Consider the following 7,727-nt stretch of genomic DNA (forward strand, 5'->3'; position numbering starts at 1 on the left):
ATATACACACACACACACACACACATATGAGTACACTGTAGCTGTCTTCAGACACACTAGAAGAGGGCATTGGATCCCATTACAGATGGCTGTGAGTCACTTAGTTGCTGGGAACTGAACTCAGAACCCCTGGAAGAGCAGTTGGTTCTCTTAATCCCTGAACCATCTCTCCAGTTCTCAGGATACTTATTGAAAAAAAGAAAACCAATAATGGAAATTACTCTTCTTTGGTCTGAACTGACAAAGGACCTCAAAATGGCTGCAGAGTTGGGTCAGTTAGCAAAGGAGATACAGAAATGTAGCAAGATACCCATGACATATCTTTTTTCTGGTGGTTAGAAATAAATGACATATGATAGTACTGAAGGCAAGTGTCCATATTTTTATTCTCAAGTTATTTTGTTATTTTACCCAATGCTTAAAGAAAGGAGACATGACATAGCAATTCCAGTTTAGAATCAAATTAATGAGACTAATTTGGGAGAACACATAGCCAAATCTAGTGTTGTACCCCTGTGATCTCAGCATTTGGGAGGCTGAAATAAGATTGCTAGTTTAAATAGAGCTTTTATTATAAGGATTGTCTCAAAACCAAACAAGACAAAGAACCTAAAATGTGTTGCTGTGCATTTCAGTTTTGTTGTGTTTTGAGACATGGTTTCATTGTTGCCTAGACTATTCCAGAACTCACTGTATCCAGTTGGCCTCAAATTTGTAATCTTGTGCCTCAGCCTCCAGTGCTGTGTTACCACACCTGGTTTACTTTTTATTTTATTCTTATTAAGTATTTCCCCCTATTTCCATTCCTAAATGGAATAGGAAAAACTTTGAATGCTGGCATGCAGCTCATTTGTAGAATACATATCTAGTATACATGGAATCAGGGGCTTACTCCTCTCAGTACCACACACACAGTTGCACACAATCACAGTTCAGACATGGTCTCCTTGTGTAGTTCAAGCTGGCCTCCAGTTTGCAATCCTCCTGTCTTTTGAGTGCTAAGATTACAGAGGTGCACCACCACGGCCAGCTAGAAAGAAAATTTGACTTACAATCTATCTTTTTTAGCACCCTACGAAATGAATTATCATTTTCTAATTTTCTTTTTGTTCCAGACCAATCTGTAACATCTGTACTCATGATCTTGTTGCAGCCTTTCAGATAGAGATAGAAGGCTTATACTTCTCTTAGCTTGCTTTACTGTTGGGCTTTTTTTTTTTTTTTTTTAGATTGATTTGTTGTATGTATGAGTGCACTGTCTGCATGTAAACCTGCATGCCAGAAGGGGGCATCAGATCACATTATAGATGGTTGTGAGCCTAACTGCTCAGCCATCTTTCCAACCCCAGGCTTTCTTTTTTAAATCTGGTCTCTTTATTAAGTAGCTTTGGCTGTCCTGGAATTCACTATGAACACTACACTGACCTTAGATTCACAGAGCTCCACCCGCCTCTGCCTCCCAAGTGCTAGGATCAAAGATGTGCGCCATCAAGCCTGGCTACTGTTGTTTTTATAACTCAAGTATTGTGGTTTTTGCATATTCAGCCCTATCAGCAAGGTAGTTTTGTCTCATGATTTTTTTTGATGCACTAATCTTAATAGAGTAGTATTAAATAATTATAATAAATTGCAATAGGTAGATACTACTTCCATTTTTATTCTAGTGAAAAAAGGTGAGGCAGTTGAGTATTTGGTTATGTTAAACAACCATAATTAATTTTTTATAGAAATAATAGCTCACCATTTTTAGGAGCCTTGTGCATAGTGAATTATAAATGAAGTGTTGTTCTAAGATTTGCTTCACTGTAATCCAGGCAAGCTGGAAATAAACGAATATTGGACTTGAGTGTTAATTATTACAATTGAATGAAAGGTGGTACCTGAGGATTTATTTTATTGTGATTATTTTTGGGTATGCTTGAAGTTTTTCTTTTAGTGTTTTAAAGTAATTTTAAGAGTAATGGAGGGCTGGAGATATGGCTCAGTGGTTAAGAACACTGTTCTTCCAGAGGTCCTGAGTTCAATTCCCAGCAACCACATGTTGACTCAACCATCTGAAATGGGATCTGATGCCCTCTTCTGGTATGTTTGAAGACAGAGATGGTGTACTCACATAAAATAAATAAATGTTTAAAAAAAACCAAACAATAAAAAAGAGTAATGGAGTTTTTATCTAATATTTATTATATTTCATAAATAGATTTAGTATTCCCTTTAAAAAACATTGTATTTTATGTATATGAGTGTTTTGTACATCTGTGTATCACATGCCTTGTGCTCAGAGAGGTTAGAAGAGGACATTGGGTCCCCTGGAACTCCAGTTACAGACAGATGTGAGTTGCATGTCATGCTGGGATCAAACCTGGGAACCATCTTTTCATCCCCTAGTTTAAGGAATCCCATTGTTTAAGGAATAGTATTTGCTATTGGTTTGGGAAATAACCCTGAATTATATATAAGCAGTTTCTTAGTGTTTTCCTGCAGAGTGATTGCTGAATTTAATTAAATACCTCATTAGTATCTGTTTATATGTGGTTTTCTCTTAATCTGTCATATTGATACTTTTGATTCATTACTAGAATCTAATTGCCAGCAAATATTTTTAAATTTTGTATTTATGTCCATTAATGAAGCTGATTTGATAATTGTTCTTTTTTTTCTTACTGTAGGGCCTTCCTTTCCCATCTGGATTGTTCTTGAAATTTATGTTGATTTCACACAGCACTTCCCTTTTTTTGGCAGTGGCTTGGAATAGTTAAATGATTATGTATGTATTTGGGGGAAATGAGGCATATGCACCTTGTGTGCTAAGATTATCAGACAACTTGCTGGAGCCTGTTCTTTTCCTTTACCATGTGGATTCCTGAGATCTAACTCTGGGATTCAGCCTTGGAGGCAAGAATCGTTCGTGGCACTATGAGCAATCTAGCTGGCCCTATTGCTGGATTTTAATGGGCTATGTAGTGGCATTAGTTCGAGTTTTTGTTCTGTTTTGATAATTTTATAGTCTGTATCACAGGATTGTGCCTTCTTTTATGTTTGTTCTCATTCTTTAGTTGGATTCATATGAAATCTTTGTTTTTGTTAGGCGTGGTGGCACATTCCTTTAACTGGAAGCACTGGAGAGGTAGAGGCAAGTGGATTTCTGTGAGTTAGAAGCCAGCTCAGTCCACATTGTGAGAACCTGCCTTATTATGTGTGACTAAACAAGAATTTATTTCAAAGATTTAGCTTTTGGACTTAACTTGTCCTTCTATTTTTAGAATAACTTCATTTCTTTTTCTCGTTATTAATTTCTTTAGTATTTTTTTTTATCATCTGTGGTTATTTTTAGGGACAAAACTTGTTTCATTTATTACATCCAGACTGCAGTTTCCCCTTCTTCCTCTTTTCCCAGTTTTCCCTTCCGCTTCTCTCCCCCAAATCACTCCTCCCAGGAATATCAAGCAAGCATGGCATATCAAGTTGTGATAAGACTAGGTACCTCCCTCATTTTAAGGCTAAATGAGGCAACTCTGTATGAAGAAAAGGGTCAAAGACAGCTCCCACCCCCACTACTAGGAGTCTAACAGATTAGCAAGCTACACACCATAACATATATGCGCAGGATCTGGGTCAGACTCCTACAGGTTCCCTGATACTTAGTCCAGTCTCTGAGCCCCTGTGAGCTCAGGTTAGTGGGACAAAATTTCTTTATTTGCACTTTTACTGATAAAAATATGTTTGAGTCTGTCCTATGAATGTGGACATCTGCATCTCCCCTGCCCAATTCCATTGGTTCCTAGAGGCAATTTGTGGGGTTTGCTTTGGGGATTTCCCTAATCCAAGAGTTCAGGATTGTTCCAGCTCTTTGAGGGTTTGTTTTCTTCACCTTTAGTTTAAATAGATCATGTGCTGAGAGTGTTGATTACAAAAAGGTTTTGGGCCGGACATAGTGGTTTCCACCTTCAATCTCATCACTCTGGAGATAAAGGCAGGCATATCTCTGTGAGTTTAAGGCCATTCTGGTTTACATAGGAAGGTTTAGGACCACGAGACACTCTAAAACAAACCCCTAAAAAGTAAATTAAAACTTTAACATTTTATTAATACTTTTAAAATGTAGGCTAAGAGGTTTTATTCATTTCCTATTCCATAAAGCTTCTGTGTATCAATTAAGCAAGACTGGTTGTATTACTCTTTCTGCCCTTGAAATACTTTTAAAGTTGACTCTGAATTTTCCTTTGTCTTTGCTTTATGGTTTTATCTGTAGTTAAATATTTGGATAGGGCTCTATTATATCGTCCTTACAAAATTTTTAAATGATTATTTCTTAATGCTTTTGCTCCTGTTTTATTCTTTTACCTTTCATTCCACTTGGTTGGAATTGGTAATGAGTGTCAAAATGTACATGGATGTGTTTTCAGCTGCTACTCCAGTGCTATTGCTTGCTTACTGTTGCCATGCTTCCCCATCGTGATGGTGATAGACTCCTATCCTTCTGGAACTAATGAGGAAACTGAAGACGAGTCTCCCATTTTTGACAAGGAATGGTCTGTCATTAATGGCTATGCCAGGATATTTTATATTAGAGTTACCAGTGATAGAGATGGCCCCAGATAGACACATTGCTTGCAGGTGATCTTAACAAATAACCAGGCACAGCTGGCTATTTATTGCTTGAATACACCTTGACTGAAAGGGCAAAATGGAAAGCATCTGAAGTTGGGCAGATGGTTTTTGACCTTGAAAGATCCTCATGCTCACTTGGTATTTTAAATTAGAGTCCAGTAAATAGCTTTACAGTAGAGTGAGTTATGAGACAGAATACTGTATTGTCAACATTATTTAATGCAATATATCAAGATACCTATACATGTATACTTGAAACACAACTGTGTTTCCATGAAATCCCAAGTATATTCCATTTATTAACTGTTAAAGAAGTTAGATGTCATTTATTAAAATCAAAATAACGTCACAATCTTGAACTTTGTGACCCATGGAAGGTGATTAAAAACAGTAAGAATTTGATGCTGCAGGCAGGGGTGGAGTGGGGATGGGAGAAGGAGCTAGTTTTCCTGCTACAGTAACTTTGAATTTCTTTCTTGATATTTTTGCTCAACATTTATTTTGACTCTTTACAGAAGGCAAAACATTCCTTTTAAATACCTGTTTTTTTTTTTTTTTCTATTTTTTACTGGATATTTTATGTATTTACATTTTAAATGTTATTCCCTTTCCTGGTTCCTCCCTCCCCCCTGTTTCTATGAGGATGCTCCCACTCCCACCTCACCATCCTGGCATTCCCCTACACTGGGAAAATGAGCCCTCACAGGACCAAGGACTTCTATTGATGCTAGACAATATCATCTTCTGCTACATATGCGGCTGGAGCCATGGGTCCCTCCATGCGTACTCTGGTTGGTGGTTTAGTCCCTGGGAACTCTTGGGGGGTCCCCATGCTCAGTCATGGTTGGTTAACTGCATCCTCATCTGTATCAGTAAGGCTTTGGCAGAGCCTCTCAGGAGGCATCCATATCAGGCTCCTGTCAGCAAGCACTTCTTGGCATCAACAATAATAGTGTCTGGGTTTGGTGGCTGTATATGGGATGGATCCCCAGGTGGGGCAGTCTCTGAATAGCCTTTCCTTTAGTCTCTGCTCCAATCTTATTTTTCCTTCACTTAAAATTCTAAATTTACATTTTATAAGATTAATAGCCACATTTTTGGAAATGAAATCCTTAATTTTCACTGCAGGCCGTTGGCTGGTAGGAGGAGAGACCCCAAATTCTTCAGTTTTAACTCCTCTGTATTTTGAACTACACCATGAATGCAAACAGCTAATGGTAACATTTTTTCCCCGTATATAGGGGAAATCATATGTCTCCATATCACTTTTTATAACCAGGTGTCTGCTGTCATTCTTTTTATTATGTTAGTTAAAAATGTTCTCCATATGCTGGTATATGAAAGCACGTATCTGCTTTTTTAATGAGAATAGCAGTAGCTGCATCAAGGAGATGTTTTGTGTACCACGAGTCAAGCTGTTGGAAGATAATTATTTCAGACTAATCACAGAAGAACAGATGAAGCAGATACTGTGTGCTAGGCATGAGAACTATATTGGGGAAGTAGTAATCATGTCCAATTCCACTATAAGAAATAACCATAAACATGAGGTGTATACATTTATTTTTATGCATGATTTTATGCATATAGCTATTTTAATGATGGTATATACTGTTGTCTATCCTACATGTTTTATATAGAAGTATATTGTTAACATTTTCTCTTGTCAAGTACTGTTCTATGACTTAAAACAACAACAGAAACTGTCCATTTGCCTCTGTTGACACTGGCCATATTTAGTATAAACAAATTGTGTTGGACTGGTCTGTTTTATATCAATCTATCTTTTAAGGAGGATCTTTTTTTTTCACATTTATTTTTCAAATTTCACCTTTTTTTTCTTGATGCAACATTGTTATTGATAGTTTCCTCTTTGTGTTCTGATTTAAGTTGCTATTTGTTACTTTTATTGGTTTTTTTGTTTGTTTGTTTCTTTTTAAGACTTTAACAAGACAAGTTGTGGCTTACACTTTTAAGGCCAGCTAGGGATATATAGTAGAGAGATCCTATTCCCCCCCCAAAACCCCACAAAGTCAAGAAAAATATTTATGGGTGGCCTTGAATTTACCTTCCTCTTGCCTCAGCCTTTCCATGTTGTGGTTACAGGAATGGACCACCATATATAGTTTTATATTTTTCTATTGATTTGGAATTACTATTTTTTTTCTCCATTAATGGTTACCTTTTCTATTCTTAACTGGGCTATTCTTTGCAGTCAGAGCATAGCTTCTGGCAAATCTATATTCCATCTGACCCATTTATCTCTCCTTTAGAAGGTCTTACCTCTTTATTTTCATTCCTGCCCCTGACTTTTCAACTTTGCTGATTAGTTTAATCTATTTAGTTGTTGTCTATTAATAGCATTTTTCAAGGATATCCTTTCTATCTAATGTACCTTAATTCACTCTTCTGTTACACAGTTCCAGATAGCTGGCTAATGTATATACTGGTACTTGTTTGTTTGTTTGTTTGTTTTTTCTGGTACTTGTTTTTCACAGGAAGATTTTGTTTTTTTCTTTGCCTTTGTATGTTCTCCCCTTTTCCAGACACTCCGAAAATTTTTTATGTGGGTGTCCTGAGTAAAAGGCAATGGGACAGAATAACCAAGACTCAGTTCCCCATGAAACATCATAATACTCAATTAAAGGCCCATGAATTCTTTTGCATGCCTACCTTAATTTACCTGCTCAAATACAGTGAAATACAGGAACCTCATTTTGTCTCAGGTGCTTGAAAACATCTCCATTGGAGAGAAAAACTTGGGGTCTGCAGTGGTCGTGTAGGTTAAGGTTTAGAAAACATCAAAGAAACTTTCTACTAATTTCTGAGTTTCAATTAAAGTTTCTCAAAGCTTCAGGGTTGTAAAATTTGTGTAAAAATTTAGCTCTGGGGCTAGAGAGATGGTCTTAGTGGTTAAGAGCACTTACTGCCACTTTGGAGGACTTGGATTTGGCTTCTGGCATCTACATGGTGGCTCACAGCCATCTGTATGTAATTCTAGTTCCAGGGAATCTGACACCTGACCGCAGAGGTACCAGATAGGCACATAAACATTAAAAAATTGAATCTGTCCTCTTTTCTTGTAAATGTGCTTCATGTTGTACCTTGTGTCCCAG

Source organism: Micromys minutus (assembly GCF_963924665.1).
Source record: "Micromys minutus genome assembly, chromosome: 19".
Classification (NCBI taxonomy): Eukaryota; Metazoa; Chordata; class Mammalia; order Rodentia; family Muridae; genus Micromys; species Micromys minutus.